General features: G+C 38.7%; 1 protein-coding gene across 13 annotated transcripts in view; it reads left to right on the plus strand.

The window, feature by feature from the left end:
- The window catches only part of LOC108758376 (uncharacterized), a 143,403-nt gene that overhangs the window by 20,666 nt on the left and 100,923 nt on the right, over positions 1 to 21,814 (plus strand). The window contains exon 1 of one of the 13 annotated variants that reach the window (XM_018503304.1): positions 10,960 to 11,001. The exons of the other annotated variants lie outside the window; for them this stretch is intronic. The gene's annotated coding sequence lies outside the window, so the exon portion shown is untranslated. Of the gene's footprint in view, positions 1 to 10,959; positions 11,002 to 21,814 lie in introns of those variants that run through there. 13 annotated transcript variants of the gene reach the window in all.

Genomic DNA, 21,814 nt, shown 5'->3' on the forward strand with positions numbered 1-21,814 from the left:
CTCGACTCGACTCGCGCGCATACATCGGGATAGGAGTCGCCGGTCGTCACGCCGATAACGATAACCCTCGATATGTCCCGAGACTCTCGAATCGATATTTTATTGTCATTATTCCGACATTGACATTATTCGCGGTGGAGCGAGTGGTCGGTGACCGAGATCGCAGGATGCTTAATATATCATATATTTTATCATCATATTAATCCTGCAAATCCTGCGTACATTGTAATGTACATCAAATTTGAAGACGTCCGTTGAAATTAGTTGACTCTATCGACATCATTTGAGATATAATGAATACAATAATGTATAGTTGGAAATATATTCACAATTTTGAAAAACAATAATTCTCTGATATGAATTACTTACTTAAAGGGCGCATGAATTAAATTTAAAAAAAAATTTTAATAATTTATTAGTTTTCGAACTAATAAAAAGGTCTGAAAGAAACAGCGATCGTAACTCGACGATTATAGACTCGCGGCGATGTCGATTTTTTTTGTCAAAGAAAATTTCGATATTCGCTATCAAATATCTTATCCGATTAAACGTAGAATTAAAATTCTTTGAAAGAATACTTGTTTTAGCATTTTGGAAGCGCTTGGAAGTTCGCGAAAAATCTTTCGCTTTCAGCTATACTTGCAATTAGAAAATTCTTGGGCCGACCACGTAACATTTGAAGAAAAATCCGCTTCGTGTCGATGAAATATTCCTGAGATAAAAACACGCGCGTATAACTAGCTCGACATGTTATATTCGGGATATAATATTCCGGAATTTACAGACGATAATGAATATTTATCGGCCGAGTCTTTCCCTTGTGAAAAATCGAGGAGGGTTTGTATTCCGGTTGCTGAAAACTGCACAGGGCATTCCTCTGTAAGAACGTTGCACTCTCAGTCAGATCGGGCCGCGCAATATATCGCGATATAACGCTGTTTTGATGCCGTCCATCGTGAATAATGAATGGCGGCGCTGTTGGGGAGAGAGACGGGGGACAGAAACGATGAGAGACAGGAAGAGAGTGAGAGAGAGAGAGAGAGAGAGAGAGAGCAACGAGGAGAGAGGGATCAATACCGATGATGATCGAGAGCAGCGACGTGCCTTAACAGTGGCTTTAAGTTCCTTAGAGCCGCCATGCTCGACTTCCCGCGTTTTAAGCCTTGTGTCCACGATGCTAGAAATCAGTACGGGTTCTCGATCCGAGAAAAAGTTACTAAAACTCGAATCGTGGACGGGCAATTCGAATAAATTTCTCATACAAAAAATGCATTCTGTCCCATTTTTCCGTACTAATTGCTAACTTTATATTGATTTAACTCACTATTGTTAGTCTTAATAATTGCTTCTTAATGTGCTACAGTCACTGTTAGACAACATGTCAGAAATGTATGTATCTTTAAATAACCCTTGAAAGAAACGAATAAATTACAGTAGTTAAAACGTCACTCCATTATATGCTATAAAGGTGCGTTTCATTTGGCGCTTACAACGCTCGCAAATATTATTGTTTAACATTTGATAAACAATACGGATGAAATGATTCCAAGTGCAATATCCTAGAGTCATCAGAGTACAATTACTTCTCGCAATTTGTAAAACTGAAATAATATATTCGCAGAAATTTGTATTTAGTATTATTAAGCACTAAGATCCGCTTTGACTGAAAATAGGATTATTTCTATTAATTGACAATTACTTATATTCGAGAATTGAACTGATTTCTAGGATCATGACAGAAGGTTTCAGAGCGGTTGAATGGCCGCCCCGGTCGTGTTTTGCCGCAGAAATTTTCGCGACTGGGTGCGCGAAACGTTCGCATAATATTTATATCGCTTTGAACGCGTTTACTGTGAGCCGTGGATTATAACGATCGTCGTGACGGATTTGTTTTGCCGCTTTCCGGATAAAAGTCGTGCGAGCACATAAAAAGAGTCGAAGAGAAAACAAAATAATACAACTAGGAATGACTGTTGTTTACGTACGGGGAAAGTTCCTGTGTTTTAAATTATATGCCAGCCGAAGGCGACAACTATTTAAATATACTATTAATTACAAGAGACAAGTTCCGAAAAAAAAATACGTATTCTTCTACGTTACATAAATATTCATCGATTATATATATATTTTGTACTGACTAAATTTCAGTGCTCGTACGTATATATTCATACACTGTCAAAAATATTCCAATAGGGAAGATATCTTTGATAAAAAACCTTATTTTTAGAAAATAAGCATTAATTAGCAATTTATCTTAAGAAAGAATAAGAGAAATTGCACATTAAAAAAAATTATTTTACCCAATAAGATACGTGATAATTCAAGTATGTTATTTTAAAAAAAGGTAACAATGAAAAATTGTATTAATTTGATGCACAAAAAGTATTTGTACAGTCAAAAAAATAGTTTTGAAGGCCAGAAACATACGCAGCTGTTTTGCTTATCAGGGCTGAATGTAATATGGTAGAAAATTATTATAACTTAATTAATGTCTATTTTCTCTAATATAGCTTTGTTGTTTATAAAAAGAATGTCCTCTGTATGAATACTTTTTGCACTCATTGTATATATCCGTGGATATTCGCCAGTGGATATTCAAAACAGAATTTTGTTATTTATAAAGCCATGCACAAGGTCATCGACATTCCGCGGAACCGGTAGAACGAAATATTTTTGGAGTCTACGTACAACTAACTACTAAATTAACATTAACGACTAAGAACGATGTCCGATCGTATATTACAACGTTGTCTCCGTCATCCCGTCGAGTTTGGCGCGGCGATTATTGTTCGGAAGCTGGAAACGTTCCCGCCACGTCGGGCAGGTCAGGGTGTGTCTGATCCCGGCGCGTGACTGGAATAGCAGCCGAGATAAAATCGATCGTGACGATCGATAATTGGGACACACGCGGTGCCGTGGAATTGGCGCGGAGAGCGCGCGTGCGACGAGTCGTTACGAAATAACTCGCGCGACAATACGCGATTTTACAATTAAGTTCGTAGACACCCCTCTTTTTTTTCCCTGTTAACGGCCCTCCGAAACCGGAAGCGTGACAAAACAGGCAATTAATCTCTTATTCTTTCGTTACGTTCTACGTCTCGTTTGTATAATAATAATATATATATATATAAATATCAATAATATGTATAACAATGTTCTCAGTAATTGTTTGTTTAATAAGCTGTCTTGTCATCGTGTTGAAAATGTCAAGTGATATTTTAACAGAATGGAGAATCAATATCAAATTTCATGTTAAAGATGCTTTTAACAAGCATCCGTTCAATTAAAAATAGTTCCGATCTGATTGATATTTCAGTTGAAAAGTTCTAAGAATACTTATGACAGTGGAGACGTCATTGGAATGAGTAGTCACGTTACAGAATTCTATTATAGGTACCTTAAAAATGAGGCAATATTATATATATATATATATTTATAATGTGTTGTTAGAAATAATAATTCGTATTTAAATACTCTTTAAATCCTTTGGAGTGAATCTCACTCCAAAAGAGTAAAAATTCTGCTACTCTTTTGGAGTAAGATTCACTTCGAAGAATTTTGGTTAATTTTGATTACAAATACAATTGCTATTATTAAATTTGATGAGCGTGTCGATGTGATGCGATCATTTTAGAAACTGCGCATTTCTCGTGGCGGTAAAAAAAAGAGAGAAGCTTACGGATGTTGTGAATGGAATATTTTACACGGATTTATCATTAGTGCTTTAACGCGAGTCTCTTGCCATTGTTGCCGCTCGCGATAATTGGGCCGTTAATGTACTTTCTAACACCGAATGCCGTAAAGTGCACGCCGTGCGTATTGTTGAGCGCTTGATTGAGTCTCGATTCGCGCCTTTCCACGTCTAATTCCGAAGAAATGGAGTCGCTGGGAACGCGCCGTCGTGGCGCGGAGATTTTCTCACGCATAACGGGCGCACGCATTCGAAGTTGATCGCGTAATTAGCAGATTGACAATCTCAAGGATATACAAATGATAATAGTTGTTGCGAGATCGGAATTCAATTCTGATAAAAATCGCACAGTGCAAGGGGAAATTTTTATCGAGAGATATTTAATCTTTGATATTCCAAAGGAGTCATGATAAATGTCTCGTATTTTAAATAAGATATTTTGAAATAAGAAACGTACGTCGCTTGCATTTTTTCGTGCTCATAAGGCAGACAGTTCGATCATTATTTATTCTTAATTGTACGTAACTATTTCGTCATAAAATTACACGGTTAGATTAAAAAAAAAAAGATGTGGTTAACGAGGTGACGAGATTGCGTCTATTGGGTCGAATTTCAAAATGCGCGAGACCACAGTAAGCCGCGGCGCGAAGTCGCCGGCTTTCTCTCCCTCCCGTGCGCGTTGCAAAAAAAAGCTTAAAATTCTGCGACCGCCGGGATACGCCGCGGGCGAAACCGCCGTCTATGATTTAATGCCAGGCGGAGGCAAAACTAACGCTCACCATTCCGGCTGCTGCAGCAGCGGCAGCAGCACGATTCGCCTATGGAAAAGCGAAATGAGCGAGCGAGGAGAGCGAGCGTGTGACAAAAAATCGCGGGATGGAATCGGAGAGAAATCCCCGAGGGGCACGCTCGCCGATTTATTTTGCGTGAAAGTTACTGGCGTAATGTCAGAAAGTTTGAAATCGTTACACCTTGTTCACGTATGCTTGTGCATGTGTGCGTGAACGAAAGCACTCTTATTCCCCCAATCAAAAGATGTTAGATTAGCTCGCGTTCCGCTCGCTCGATTGGACAGAGTTTAATAATCAGTGATACAAATAAAAAAATAAATAAATAAATCTTACTTTGAATGCTTTCCAATTGCAATATTCCTAGACACTTTCGTGCGACACAAGTTGTATTCCAATTACTGTAATCATCAATACAACACTACATATCTATACTCAGCCCCCAAGGCTACTAGTCGACTGTGTAAGCTTGTTTTCTAGTAACAATTACATGTTATTAATCACGACGGCTATAAATGAGATTGGAGGACGTTGGGAAGCCGGTATTTTTGCTTTTTTTCATAATATAGACGGAAAGATTTAAGCTACATTTGATTTAAATATTCACGTGTTTTATTAAGCGTTTATAATTATTATTTTACTTTTATCATTAGACTTAAAATAAAAGCGCTGAAAACACCAAACTGAATGAACGCAGCCTTAATCTATCCGAAACTATGCATAGCTTACACATTTTATTTCAATTGAATCGTGTACGATGCTAAAAAAGTAGTCTGGTTATAGCTACCAAATGTTGAGTAAAATAATTTCAACAAATGTCCAGGTAATATAATTAAACATAATTTTATCTTTCTAAGTGCTCTAAATCTCTAACAATAAGAGTGAAAATTGAACCAGTCTTTGTAAAAGAGTGAAAATATTTTTACCCTTGAAAAAGAGTGACAGATTTTCTCTCGTTTGGAGTGAGATTCCCCCCAAGGAACGAAATTACAAAAAAGAAGTGAGATTTCATTCTTTGGAAATGAATCTCACTTCAAAAGAGTGAAAAATTCTCACTCTTTTTTCCAGGGTGAAAATATTTTTACTCTTTTTGAAAAACTGGCTCAATTTTCAGCCTCTTATTGGAGTGAGATTTCATTCGAAGAAATTTAGACAGAGTATTTAGTAAAAGTTTTACCAAACGGTATCACTAACGGTAATATGTACTAAACATTTATAAAGATAAAATTTTGTTTGGTTACATTACCTAAACATTTAGTTCACGGAAAGAACGATTTTGCTGAAAAATCTAAAAATTTAATTAGATACAGATCTGAAAATAATTTTGTTAGACTATCAAAATTTTTAGGTAGGACACTCAAACTGATTGCTGGAATGTAAAAAAATTTTGACATTCTAGCAATCAGTTTGAGTGTCCTACCTAAAAATTTTGATGGTCTAACAAAATTATTTTCAGATCTGTATCTAGTTAAATTTTTTATTTCAAAATCGTTCTTTTCGCGTTGAAATTATTTCACTCTATTTGGTGGCTACAAATTTTTTTTTATGTACACTTTGTGCATTCCTGTGTACGTTTGTGTTAAGAAAATACTCTTCACGTCGCGTGGTAGGTCGATTTTGCAAACGTAACTTTTTTTTTTTTGCAAACCGCTCCATTTTGAAATTTTATATTTGCGATCGCACGAAGTTTTGTCGCTCACGCGACCGTTCGGTTCCAGTTACCTTTGAACATGTCACTTTTAATCGATACATACAACATCGTGTTTGTGAGCATACTGCAAGTTGAAACTTTGACCGTCAACTATGAAAAATCGAGCGATTCTCAGAAAAGAGTTTATTCATGCAAATCGATGTAATTCGCAATGAAAAGTCAGTATAACTGGCTAGATTATAGTCAGCGGTTGACGAACATTTTGTATAAATTGTTTTTTCTCCCTCTATTGTAACCTCTTGGGGTTGTGATTCATCGATATTCCCGGGGGTTCTTTTACGTTATTTTTACGATCTTGGCTCTTTACAATGAGTAAAAATAACTACGATTAAAGCCATAATATAGCCGAGTCTATGCCTATATACGTAAAAAGGCGTAAGCGGTATATAACCGGCGTAAATTATTTCTCGGTGCGACGATGGAATGTCGTTAATTAAAAACGCAAATAGCGGTCGATCGATCTACCCGCTATGGACGGCACGGAAGATTAAACGCTCATAAGGCTAGCACAAAACGAACCCACACGAGATTGTATTATATATATTAGAATCGTAGGCTAACCTTGTCAGGACATAAAACTGTCAAAACTGTTGATTCAGGGTGCGGTCGAGTTGTCGCTACAAATGCTTCGAAGTATTTGATTGACCAATCGGAGAAGAAAGAATTTTTTACTAATCGACCAATCCAAAAATGCTTCGAAGCATTCATAGCTACAACTCGACCGCACCTTCAAGTACATGGAAAATGACATTTCGGCTGCGTTCGGGGAGCGCGCTATCAACGCTATTTGTGTCATATTATCCTTGTTTCACGTTTAATGGACGATGAAGATATAGAATGACACAAATAGCGCTAATAGCGTCTCCCCGAACCCAGCCTTCGAGAGAATTAGAAACTACAACAATTTATTTTATATTCACATCGTACAGTCACGAAGGCAATTATTATCTTAATTGTCATGATTATTTATATTATCAGTATAATAATTGATTCTGTATTGAAAGTTTTAAATATATTCTAGTAATACACTTTTTATATAACTTTTATCGTGGAGTAAAATTTTCTGAATATTTTGTTTATCTTAAGACTTATAGAGAAAGATAATTGGTGTCATGTGTAAAAATACATCACACACATATTACTCATGTTGTTTATACTCAATTAACATTTTTCCATTATTTAAACGAAAGATAAGCATACTAAAGGGAATTAAAACGTAGTTTGCTTTAAACAGGACACACTACATGTTATCTATCATTATTAAAAAATTAAGTAGACGTTGTTACGGTATTTTTGATGTCATTTGAAACTTCATTACAAACCATCATGGGAACGAAGGTCTAGATTATTACTTCAATTATAGTACTTATTATACAGTGCGACCTAAGTCACATTGTCGCACGACCGGGCATGCGAGAATAAAGTAATCTCTCGAATCTTCGCGTCCCCAAACAAAGTCGATTCGTATTTTCTAATTGCCACTAATTGCACACATATGCGTTTCACGTGAGCGGAAGATTCACCGTTTCTTGGGACGAAGATTCCATCGTAAATTCAGCGATTATACGTTGTGAGAGATCGTGCGAGAACTCCAATTATTAATAAACGACCTCGACTTTGGTATAATTAACTAACGCTTAATTCAGTCATTTCCGCGCCTGTTGAGATATTCTAGATAGATTAATATAGGATGTTCTAGACGTATCCAATTTAATTACAATGCTCGATTTCTTGAATTAATTTCGAATCGATATTAAAATAAATTTCATTGGTCATATCAGTTCTATTGGCGATTCATAATAGAAAATATAGGATTTATATCAATTTTCGGTGTATGAGCAGTAAAATAATATACAACCTTATCTTCTATTTAAATTCAAATGGACTTTGCTATCACGGAATTTTAATTGCCACAGTAAATAATATGAATAATTGACAATTGCGACAAAATAGTTCTTCCTAGAAATTCATTCCGTAGAAGAAAACAAGAGTCTCGATAAAATTCGTAGAAGTTAAGTCGAGGATTTCTAACTACGCTGTCCGAGACACCCTGTATTACTCCTCGTGGAACTCTCCGTGAAAGTTCAGTTCTGTTCATTGGAAGTCTTTGTGCTGTGCCAAACGAAGAAAAAAAAAGAGATTGATACTTCATAGCACTTCAGGGAAAGAGGGTGACGATTCTACAGTGTAAAAGAAGAAAAGGAAAAGTCTTTTCTGCGTCGTTTATAGCGAGCTAAGCTGAGCGGTGTTACCGCCAGATTATCGATCGGCGCGAAGCTTTTTTCCCGCGATTTGCTATATCTGGCCGGCCTGGAAATTCACTCGATTTGTAGAAACGGCTAGCTCGGTATCTTTCCAACAACGGCGCGCTTGAAACATTCAAACGCACCGAAAGGCGAAATTATCGATAATCAACTGCATGAAATGCGCAATTTGTTGCAATATATCGACTTCCTACATGGAAGCTCATTAAGCGATATGGTCAACTCTTGATTACGTTTTCAAGCAGAGACGAATATCACGATCGATACTAAAATTGCGTGTATTGTCGCGCGTAATTCTAGCAGAGACCTCGATGGATCATGAATTTTAAAAGGGTCAGAAATAACGTAGCGTTAATTGAGCCTTTCGAAAGAGAGAGAGGAAAATTGAGTTTAGTCGAACTAGACGGAATTTTGAAAATTACATTAAAATATCTTGCCTTATATTCTTTCTGTTTTCAAATTTGAAATAAAAAATTCCTTTGAAGAAAAATTGTTTATAATGCCGTATATTTTCCTATGATTTACGAAATTATTTTTGGCAAAAATAGCATTTTATCTTGCTATGATATCTACTGAGAGAAAACCAGAATAATATAAGATATCTATAATACTTTTACGTCTTTCATTCTGCAGTTTTTAAAAGTAGGTCACGATAATCGTGACCGTTCGCAATTAGTTTCTTAATATAAAAAAATTAATCCGCTCGATTTATGCGATAGTATTTCGTGCAATTTTACTTTTTCGCAACTAAAAATTCTTTCAGATAATCCTCAATACAATTAATCACTTTTTTCACGAATCTTCGCGAATTGTTTCAATATACGCGTAATTTAAAGCGTAAAATCCGAAGGTAGCTAAAAAATGCGCGCGGATAATGGAATGTCCAGTAAATTACGGTAGAACCAAGGTGATCTCTCATGAAAAAACAAGCACAAAATATTAAAGATAATACATAATAGATGCATACTACTTTTATATTCATAATGTATTTTTTTTTTTTTTTCAAGAACCGTATAAGCAATTAAAAAGATTATTCAGAATTTTTTTCTTTTTATGTGAAATCTCCTTGCCATTTTATTACGATTTATTGAATAACGTACAACTACTCTTTAAATTTCTTGGAGTGAAATCTCACTCTGCGAAATCTAAAGTGTTAAAATACTGCCATTGTAGAAAGAGTAAAAAATTTGCACTCTTGAATAAGAATAGCAGATTTTCACTCTCTTTTTAGAATGAGATTCATTCCAACGAAAAGAAATCTCACTCCTTCTTTGGAGTGACTCTCACTCCAAAAGTGTGAAATCTCACTCCAAAGAAGTGAAAATCTGCCACTGTTACTGAAGAGTGCAAATTTTTCACTTTTTTAAATAGTGGCAGTATTTTATCTCTTTTGGGGTGAGATTTTACTCCAAAAAATTTAGAGAGTGTATCTGTATATTTTTTTGAAAAGAGCGCATTTTGGAAAATTGTGTTACGAAGGAAGCATTACAAGGAAATCATCAAATGCCTCTCGTGCCGCATTACCCCGATTCTGAAACTCTTAACAACAGTGTTGGTATCATTACATTGTTGTTGCGTAGGTATTATACACGATGAAAGAGCTGCGCAACAATAAAGTAACGATACCGAATTGTTAAAAGTTATAGAATCGAGGTATAGTCGCGATACTTCGCGCGTTACATTTAGCGTGTGGCTTCGTTTGGGATTAATTCTCACGGGACGCGTGGCGCGTGCATGCCAGTCCACATCGGACTCGTGGGATCGGTGAAAGAGCACCTGTCGATCCCTCGGACCTCGGACTGCTCTCGGCGAAACACTCTTCCAAACGGATCAATTTAGGATTCAATTTAGGACGAGCAAATGCCGCCCGGATATCGGGGATCGCGCTTCACACAAAGCGCGTACCAGATGTACATATTACGTCATACGCAGTGATGTGAATAACATTCAGGAAACTCTTGTGGAGAATTTTCGTGGGCTCTTCGTCCTTCATCTGGAATTATCTCAGAGCTTTGCTCTTTCCCCCCGAATAATGTCAATGTTAATTTCGTTCCTAGACTCTACGAAAACTTTATATGGTAATGTAATAATTAATAATGAGAATATATGACAAAAGGTACACACTAAAAGAAGTAAGTAAAACGTAAGATTGTGGTTAATATGACTCAATGCCATAATTATGGCAGATGACGAATTCAGCATCCTTTGTACGTATTCTTCATTCCCTATCTTGTTTCCTTCCTTTTCTCCTTTCCTTTTATCACTTCTTTTTTACATGTTCGCTTTTCTTTCCTCGTTCTCTCTTTTCCTTCCTTCTTGGAAATTATATTAATATCCACAGAGCAATTTTTAATGCTACAGCAGAATAAATTATTATTCTCTCTTGAAATAAATTGTTAATTTATTCCTTTATTGCATTCTCTCTACGTTTCTGTTTTCCTTTTTCTCTTCCCAGTCGACTCGAAGGAGTCTCCTTTTTATATCTGATCCCTCATGATTCAAGCCTCACCGTTCCGTGGACCCCTCAGTTACACCACTGCGTATACGGTATGTACATCCACTTCCGATCCGTGTCGAGCTTCATCTGCAAAATATAACGCGTAAGCGTTTTAATTAAGGCACATGATACCGAGGCCGTTATAGATATTCCCCGGTATCGACTGCACGTCCCCGAGAGCTGTCCATTAAAATATTCAGGATCTGCACTTTTTGACGATCGCAAGGCCCCCCCCCCTCCCCGCGTGTCCCCCTTTCGCTGTCGAAAAATCAATTTCGCCGGCCATGTGACGTCAGCGCATCGAGCGAGGATTCGTTTGGATGCGTTGTCGTTCGTTCGTTTAGTTGTATGTCGACCCGTAACTTCGGGATGTAAATTTATCCCGCGGGGGTGTCGGCGAGCGGTCAAAACGGGGGCGGCGGTGTCGCCAACGGCGGACGTATTTTTACAAAGCGATCCGGTCGCAAGAGAGATCCACGGGTTTTTCGTTCTCAAGCAACATTGGACGAAGTCGCTATATTCTCTTCGAGTAATTTATTCTTTGCGATATTTTAATGCGGAGCTACTTTTTCGACTAAACTACAAGAATGAGGTTTGCCTTTTGGATACAGAAAAAAAGAAAATAGAAATAAAGTTTCTCAACTGCTTACAAATATATTTCTTTAAAAAAAATCTAAATCTTTCTTACAAACTTTTTGTTCGCGAATTTTTTACCTCTGATATTTTGCAATTCCCTTCTCTCAGACAAAACTTTTATATAGCTAATATTTCGTTCGTTCCAGATTTAAAATACAAAGATATTCTCATTTGGCCGAGATGCAGTAAAATTGCATTAAGGAGAAAATATAAAGTTTTATATTCGTAATTTATATCGCATGACATTTTTATATTAGCATTTGTTTATTACGGTTTATTATAGAGAGAGAGAGAGAGAAATTTTTTCCCTTTTTAACTATTGTACAAGTACTGTACACACTAAAAAGTTACATGATATAAAATATCAAAGATATAAACTTAATAAGGAATAATCGACAAACATAAAAGTTCAATTTACAGTAAATGATTTACGGAAAGGCCATCTCCATTTAATAATTGTAATTGAGTAATACAGAGCTGTGTTATCTTGCGACATTTCAGCGCTCTCCGATATTTTATTTAACTTAGCATATACCGATATGCAAACCGCATATTAGGAGAGCCCAGAGACTCGTTTATGTCCGCCCGCATTTGTCCTGTCTGATTGGTTGCTACGTGGTGCAGTCATTTCTTTATCGCGTATCGGCAATATTACATTTTAATTCTTATTGCCCCTTTACCTTACTTTTATTGTTTGCCGTGTGTCTCGCCCATCCAACCGATCCATCCCTATTCCACGAGCCCCCTTCCTGTTCGCGATTGTCGCGAATTGGCTCGCTAAAAACGAAACTTCTCCCATTTAACCAATGCCGGCTCGCCATCCACGACAACAGAAAACCAGTAAGATTTATGTAAAAGCGCAACGTCTACGTCAGCTTTTGCGAGGCAATAATTCTCCCTCCACTGATCGCGTCGTGAATACAGCCGAGAGATGTGATTGTCCCGAAGCTAATCCTCTACCACCAAAGAAGGCTGTTGTATTATTCCAAACAGATGCAAAAGATGATTTGTCAATTATTCGGAGATATTAATGTGACGCGCAATATCATCGATTTCTCAATACAATTTTATTTACATTATCTTTTAATAGTAAAAATCGGTAATCAATATCGTTTGTATTTAATGATTTGACTTATAATGACTTTCTGCAAGTGTATCAATTCCTCTTGAAGTAAAACATCTGTGTGTTCCGTTGATCGTAACGTATTATTCTTTCTATTAATATGTATTTTTTTCCGCGTCTTTTACTTTTAACATATATAAAATATAAAACATAGCTCAGGGTAATACGTGTTGGCATTTGTTTTGTGCATTACGTGCAATTAAAACGTTCGCCGGAAGTTACAAAAGAAGCGGGTGACGTCCGCGAATTTGTATTTACACGTGTTGCGCCCTGCGCCGGACACTCACTGTTGGGACGATCAATGGCGCAAATTAATATCGTAAATTTAAAACGACGTTAAATGAAAAAGCGACGAGCCTTTTGCCGCAACCTAATATCGTAAAACCGTTGATAAAGTAGCCGCAAGCCGAGCGCGCTCGGCTTTATCGCGAGTGTACATGTCCGCTCGCTCGATGTGTATCGGACGTGTAATGCGCGACGTTTCGAGCATCGCGATTTAATGCTCGCGGCGCATTCGGTAATAATGCACGGGCACGTGAATGTGTCGACGATAATTCGTGCTATCGAAAGTAAGAAGCCGTTCCTCCTCGCTCTTATCGACTTGCTCGAAAATTCAAAGCCATCGCTCGACGGCAGCGGCGGCGGCGGCGGGTCTGTAAAATTTAATGAGCCAGTGAATACGTGTGTAAGGCGCAGCGTGATCGAAGGTCGAGCCGAGCGAGCGAATCTTGCATGAGGTCAATTTCACTTGAATGATATAGAATATATCTCGAGCGAAGATACCTATATATTCTGATGCACCGTTTCCAACTTTTAAGTAGAAAATTATAACGATCCGCAAAGTTAACATTTTACGCTATAACGAAAGAGTCTTTGTTCGATAAATTATGTATCATGTGCAGAATGGCTGACGTGGATTTCACCGCGTTTTAAAGGAAACTTTACTATCAAAGTGTTGCCTTGTAGAGGGAAGAAATCTTATTAAACTTGTACGCTTTTTATACTCGCTTACATAATTTCGGTATATAGATAGAGAGTCTTATTTTTTGTAGGGAACCCAGAAATTTTTAGCTCCTTGTCCGTTGAGAGCGATCTAAAATAACGCAGAGAGAGGCTCGTGAGTCCGCGCGTTCGCGATCGTAAGAAGCAGGGATAGAGAAAGGGGTTGCGCACGGGGTTGTCGACGATACGACGACGAGGGACGTGCAAACGGTGCGGGGGTGCAGGGAGAATGATAAAGGGGTGGTGCGCGCTCGAAACGGAGGAAGAGAGGGTGTCTCGACGGAGGAAGAGGAGGTAGCGGTCGGTGGTGGAAAGCACCCCCAACGGAAGAGGTGGTCGTGTGTGCTAGTGGTGGCACGAGCGAGCGCGACGGTGGTGGAAAGGGATTGTTTGAGAGCATCGACGAGGCAGACGGGGCCACTTGCCTCCGCTCGACACCCCTTTACACACGCCTACTCTCTCGCTCTCTCTCTCTCTCGCTCTCTCTTTCTCCCTCCTCCATCTTTCTCTCGTCGTCGCTGACGTCACCAGGCGGTACATACTTTTAAACGAATAATGCGAATTGATTTCGCGATTGTCGTCGTCGGCTCGGCTCTCGCCGATACGCGATTTTCCGTTCCCCTCCCCCTCCTCATCTTTTTTTTTTATCGCGGAGCTCTCGTACGCGGACGCTTGATACGTATCGAGCGATTCTTTTTGGAGCGCTATAGAAACAGAGCCTAGAGACAGCGGAGAATTAGTGACGCGATATTTATTAAAACAGAAACCAATTCCCCACAGCACGGCCATTGCGATGGCTTGTACTAAATTGAATCCATTCGAAAATAGTTTTCGATAATAACGAACCAAGAAGAGATTTATTAATTATATATATATATATATTATATTACTCAATTATATTATATATAATACGAGTATGTACTATCTTACTTGGCGTGAGTTAAGATACATAATTCCTACGATGAGAATACACCCACAGCTGTTAAATCTATATAGAATCAAATTTAATCTAATTTAAGTCTAATTTAACTGTTCCTATTCAATATAGATATCGTTATTTTACTAAAATAATGATTAAATTTGAAACTATATAGTATCAATTTGGCACTAATTTTAGTTAGAGTGTCAAATATAACCATTGCTTTAGTATAAAATAATGATTTATTGAATAGAGCAGCAATGGTTATTTAAACTTGATTAAATTTGACACTATAGATCTAACAGTGCAAACCTATTAAACATTTGAATCTGCTTTATAAGTACGATTATAGTATCCTAATATTAAATTCAGTGGTTTTTTTTTTCGATGACACGGCGATCCTGTGCAATCCTTTATTTTACTTGACTGCATTTTACTTTACTTCACATATTACGTATCAATGACTGTTGTCAGTTACACGCGTTGCTAATTAAAAACGATATGAATCGTCCGACTCTGCGACAAAAGTAAAATGTCATGGCGATAATTGTGCCTCAGTCGGAAGCAATTAAATCGACCGTGTACAACAACGCTACTATACTTTACCGTGACTTCTTTACATGGCGCATTTACGATAGCGGCAGCAACAGCAGCAGCAGCAGCAGCACCACTACCAGCGGCAGCAACGTGAGCCAGAAAAACCATTCATTGCGCGAACGAGTGGCTCTTCTGGCAGCTCGGACGTACACGCGATATGTACGCCGGAAGGCCAGAAAGCGCAGTGCTATGATTCATTTCCCTCTCTTTTTTTTTTCCACCTGCCCATCCGCACGCCCGTTCTTTTCCCAACGGACGGTACGCGTACGCACGTCGGGTATCGCCGTGATGTTTAAACCGCGATCACGCCGAGCGTGGGAAGCGGCATGCTGCATAATCGGCCCTTATTAAATCGTCGCACGCGCGTGACAAGGACCACGTGCAGCCTTAACCCTTTCGAGCTTAAGATCGCGTGTAGTGCACGAGGGTCTGTCCCGAGATCGTTGATCTTCATTTTTACAGATTTCGCGTTAAACGAGAGGCGACCTTCTTTTTGCGGAAATTTTCTGAAAAATCATTACGTAATTTTACAATCTTTTGATACCAAAAATTTCCGATAAATTGATAAAATAAAAGAGCATGTTAATAAAATTAGAAAAGCTTTAGAGAGAGAGAGAGATTTTCGAAAGAAAGAAGTTAAAAAATAGTTAGGAACTACTAAATTAAAATAGAAAATAGAGATTTTAATACTCTTCAACATAAAATTGAAAATGAACGTAAAAAATTTGTGAAAGAAACGTAAATTTTAATAAGTCTCGAAAGATATTCTTGTTAATTTAGCTATAAAAATAGAAATTCCCCAACGTTTATCGAACGTTTTTCTTTCGAACGTTTTTCAGGCGATGGCAAACCAGTCGAGATACTCGATTTCCCACGATTTCCTTGCTTTTTTCCCCGTACAAATTGCTAAAGTACACACAGGTGAAGATCTTATCTATTACGCGCCGACAAAAGTTCAAATTACTTCGTTAAAATCCGATCGAGAGTTATCTCAAACAATCTCGGAGCACGTAGACGTGACACCGATGACGCAATTCCCAGCTACAAGTCTAAACGTTGCGCGAGACTTGCATGCGCTTTCGCGTTTAAAAATCTATCGCGTTGTAGCAAAATGTGTTTTCTGCGTCTCCCATTAAATATTTCATCATTCTGAAGGATAAACATCCAGGCATTATCTCTCGAAATTAGAAAAACCAACCGCATGTTTGTGACGAGATAATCTTTTTTCTTCAAGTTTCAGATGTATATATCTGTATTAAAAATTTTTAAACTTATAAAACATTTTCTCAATTTTATTTTATGTTCAAAATACTTATTAAAGCGACATGGGAGAGCAGGCGAGGGTTTTCATTAAGATAAGCCGACATTTCCCTTTTATAATTTAAAATTTCGCTCCAAGTAGTTCGTCCTAAAAAAGGAAACCGATAATGTCGTTACTCGTCTCCTTCGTTCGGCCGACCGGTGGGCGACGCCACGGATACGTTAAATAGATTAATCGCTTATGACGCATCGATCGAGCGCAACTAGCAAGCGCGCGCATGTCCCTGCTCCTTTTTCTCCTCGAGAAATTGCTATCGGTCTTTGAGAATTAAACTTGGCCTCGGCCCACCGCGCCGCAACGAAGTGGGGACGAACGGTAGGATGGTAGATTCATAAACGAGATGATGCTGCAGGAGGGAAGAAAGGAGAATGCAGGTTGCTTCGTGAGATGCCCGGGACGTCAATTCCGGAGTCGATCTTTGCTCGACAAAAACTCGACGGAATCGGCGAAATCAATCGCATGTATATATATATGTATATATCTGACGTCGAAACTAGAGAATTTCGCTGAATTTTAACATGAAAATCGTCCATCGGAAATTTAGTTTGCAAATTTGTAAGCCTTTCTTTTCTTCAGTCGTGATCTTTATACTTGAAATGGACTTTATTTTTAAACTTTTGCGTCATTTGTACACTACTCGCAAAAAAAGAAACATTTTCAAAACGTTCAAAATTACGTAATTATCAGACCATCGAAACGCGGTAAAAAAGTCATCGCAGAAAATTTTTTTAAAAACGGCTGAAAGCATGTTAAAACGAGTTTCATCAGGCTTTAAAATGTTTTTTTATTTTTTTTTTGTTTACAATGATTTTTCATCGTGTTTCGGTAATCTGAAAATTGTGCAAGTATACGGTTTCTGATAGATTGAAAAATCTGCATGGAGAAAACGATTTTGCTGAAGTATCTAAAAATTTAGCTAGACAGATATGAAAATAATTTTGTTAAACCATCAAAATTTTTAAGCAAAACACTCAAACTGATTGCTAGACTGTCAAAAAATTTTGATATTCTAACAATCAGTTTGAGTGTTCTACCTAAAAATTGTGATGGTCTAATGTTTTCAGATCTGTATCCAGCTAAATTTTTGGATACTTCAACAAAATCATTTTCTCCGTATGTTATTCCCTGTTCCTATATATTTTCCGTGCTTTTCAATTGTGTCTCAGACTCTGCTCCCCGGAGTCACGATTGAAATCTGACGAAATATCCCCACGAGGAGCACGATCAAGAATGAAGAAGAAAACTGTCCGATATCATGCATCATCTCCGGCTTTAATAAATCTCCCCCCTCGTCCCCTTTCTTCCTCTTTCCTTTCTGCTGCGCTACTTTACCCCCTTTCCATCCGGTATTTTATCCTCGGCCCCAGACCGAGGCGTGAACATTTACTTTAAGAAAGAAAGAAAAAAAAAGATCTCTCTGCTAATCGCGCCATGGTCGTAAAAAGAGAGGAGCCCGACCTGCCGACGTCGTAATCGAAATTCCTTTCCATAACGCGATAAGATAACTAGCGGGTTCGGTAACGCGAATCTGAGCGGACGTACGATTCAAAACGAAAACGCACGGCGTCATTTTCTAACGAACTACGGAACGGCGTTTGCGCACTATACCAAACGCCACGTCATGCTTGAAGTATCGTTCGCATGTGGACTAGTGCCGTTACAGTACGCCACCGATGTCGGAGCTCAAAGATTCGTCATGGCTTTACGTCACCTAAGGTTCCAACAAAATCTCCGGTCGCATACCTTGTTTCCTTCTCCTCCGAAATATAAAGAATTTGTTTGACTTTTGACCCTCTGGGATTCAATATTTTTTCACTGCTTTCTTAGTCTAATCGGGTCACTGGTGCCTGATTGTGTTTTTCAAAAGGTGTTTGGACTCTTAAAAACTCTGAAAAAAATTCTGGTACACGGAAAAAAATGTTTGATTAATTTAACAGAAATTTCTGATGAAAAATGAATGTGTTGTGTGTGTGTGTGGTCCAGAATTCTGATTAAGTCTGCTAGATTTTTGGTTAAATCTACTAGAATTCTAAGATTTAACCAGGAATTTTTGTTATCTCAATTAGAATTCTAGTAGTATTTAACCAAAATTCTATTATAGATCATTCATATATTTTCCAGCAGAATTCCAGTTAGTTTAACCAAAAATTTTTCTCCGTGTACACTCTTTCAACATTCAAAAACACAATTCTGATATATTTTTTCAATATTCAAGAAAATGATTTTACAAGAAGATGATACAATCTGAAACGTTTTTTTATTTTTTATACGTGCCCGAATTTGAAACAAAATAATTCGACATAAAAAATTTGCCTTCAAATCTTCGAATGGACCATGGAGGGTTAATCCGTAAAAATGATGAAATGAACAGACTCAAAGGCTTAGGAACAATAGTATCTGCGATGTAGCGCAGAAAATTTTATGGCGCTAAATCTAGAATTACACGGAAGTGACGAACCCGTCAAAGCTTCTGATAGATAATGGCATTTTGATACTTGATAAAGGTGTTCTATTCTCGAAAAGAAAACTCGTGTCAGCTAAAAGGTCACTCTTCCGTATGAACGACACGTAACAACTAGTAAACCGGATTGAGGTGTGAATATTCTTTTGACAACAAAAAGGAAGTGTCGCACCTTTCATCGGAAACAATACTTCTATTCTCAAACAGTTTCGAAATCGATAGCTTTAGGAACGAGTCCTCAAATCTCCAGGTATTACAGACTAATTCTTGCAACGAAGCAGAAAATTACTATTTTAAGAACACATTCAAAGTGTATGCGCAATTATGAGAGAAAGTAAGAAGAACGACTAATTATATGTTCGATATTGAAAAGGAAAATATTGGAATCTTTAAATAGTGATATTATACTTTCGAAGTTAAGTCTTTTAAGAATATCTCGGGATTTTTCGAGTAATATTAAAACAAAATTGTAGCTGTAGGAATCTACTTTCGACTGAGGATGTTAAAATATTGATGTTGAAATGTCGGACTAGAAAAGGTATCGGTAGTACCAGTGCGATACCCCGGTATTGTTGGCATCCGGTTCTTCTCTGGCGTCTGAGTAGGTAATATCGAAATCAGCTCGAAATCGATCGTCGCGTGACGACTGCACGGAGTCGATCGTGTCTCCCTCGATCATCCTTCCTACATGAGGCTCCGACTTCGTGCCGAACGAATGGCGATGCCGAAATACAATCCGGCGGTTCCCGAAGTGGCTTCCTTTGACTCTCTTTCTCGAGCTTCCGCTGAAGAGTTGGTAGAACGACGAAGGTAACACGACTTGCCACCCCTTTAACAAGGATCACGAAAGAGTGTGGCAGGCATTTTCGCAACTCTTCTTTACATACTAGTGGATAGCGATGGCAAACTCTGCGGAATCCGCGCAATGTTCCTTTAGGAAATAATTATGTTTCCTTCGTATGTGGTAAAACGATAAGCCAGATCCATCGGTATTCTTCGAATTTCCTATCGTTAATTCTTTATGCGCGACGTGCCGAAGAAAGAAATAAAATTTTAATGGCATGTTTAGTGATTTTTTCCTAGAAGAGCGCTTTAAACGGTCATGTAGTCATGGGTGTTTAAGAAGTCAATATTTTCTGGGCGCTCTTTGGAGAGAATGGTTTCCATCCGACAGAGCGAAGGGACGCGCCGAGGTACCTTTTAGGAAATCTCAGAATCAACAGAACCTTTTTCCTTATAGACACGAGATTGTATTGGACTACATACGAGCAAAAATGCACGGTTTTTTCCGACTAAAATAATAGTTGCTTTTCATTTACATTAAAACTCAGGGAATTTTCATTTGTGACGGTCATTAATTCAGTTGAATGCACATTCCTTCTCATTCTGAGATGTAACTGAATTTTTGCTTACAATCTACATAAGTTTGAGACGTGTGCTTTACCGAGTCTTGTTAATTTTATATTAAAAGTGAGGTTTACAAATCTGTTACGCGATAACATTGTCTCCAAAGTAAGCAAGTAGTGACGTTGTTATGTGAATGTAAAATACATACATATAACTTTGGACTGAGTATTATTCGTGTGAAAATGGAAAGCAACTAATGTTATAGAATGAGAGCGTGATAATCGCGCTCTTGTTGCCTTTCTGGACAAAAACAGTATCTATAGACTACGTTACGCAAACGTATGATACAACAAACGTGACAGAGCGGCCGGCGAGAGGCCGGCGTTCGATGATTGTAACTTGAATGGTTTTAACGGTTCAGAATTGCGCCTATAAAGACCAGAGAATGCATCGACGGCGTGACAGCGCGCAGGATTATGAAGATTGGCATACATTAACGCGCGCACACGGTTACACGCGTAATCGAGCGAGCGATGAACTCGTATTAGCGTTTTCCCTCGATTAATCTCACCTCTGATCCGATCACGCCGCGTGTGACGCCATTAATCATTTTCCCTTTCGCAATTCTCCGCAACTCTCAATTACAACCGTGTGTACGTACGCGACACGCGATGACATGTTACATCAACGTTAAACGTGTCGTTGCGTGGTAAATCGGCAATTAGCTGGTCCACCCGGTTTGGGAGGAAAGGGGACCCTGAGTACTTTGCCCCCGTCTTCTCTCTGCTCGTCGCTGTCTCGAAAGGAAGCATCGATCCGTCCCGCGTCGACCTCTCTTCCTCTTCCCCTTCAAAAAAAGCCGAGACGCAAAGAATCGAAGAAAAAAAAGAAAGAGAGAGAGAGAGAGAGAGAGGGGACGGAAAAAGTGCTCGGTAGGGGCGAGGAGAAGAGTAAGTACGAGAGAGGGGTGCGGCGGGGAGTCAGTGCAAGATGGATTTCCGCAAAGTTCGTGCGGGCCTTAACTCGCGAAAAATGTCACAAGCGAGTAGAAGAATAGGCCGAAAGTACGAACGGAACGGTTGAGGATGAGGAGGAGGCGAGAGGGGAGGAAAAAGGGGAATTGTCCGCGGGATACACTTGGTAGGTGAGACGAAGAGGGTGCAGGCGAGACGTCGCCCCTTTTTGTATATACGCGTGGGGGACCGCTCGTTTAGTCGCATGTGTAAGTGTATCTACGTATTTAAGATCCGAGGGGGTTGCGAGGCGAAGGGGGGACGAACGCCAGCGGGTAGGCCGTAGAGGAACGAGAGGGGGGGTTCCGAAGGGGCCGCCTGGGTAGGAATCGCCCGGAGAGGGTACGCGAGATCGCGTTGGTGGGGATGATTGTCAAAACAGGGCTGCAAGACGCTACGAAAAATGTTCGTATTTATGGCACTATTTCCGCCGCTTCAAACCCT

This window comes from Trachymyrmex cornetzi, unplaced genomic scaffold (assembly GCF_001594075.2).
Source record: "Trachymyrmex cornetzi isolate Tcor2-1 unplaced genomic scaffold, Tcor1.1 scaffold156, whole genome shotgun sequence".
NCBI lineage: Eukaryota > Metazoa > Arthropoda > Insecta > Hymenoptera > Formicidae > Trachymyrmex > Trachymyrmex cornetzi.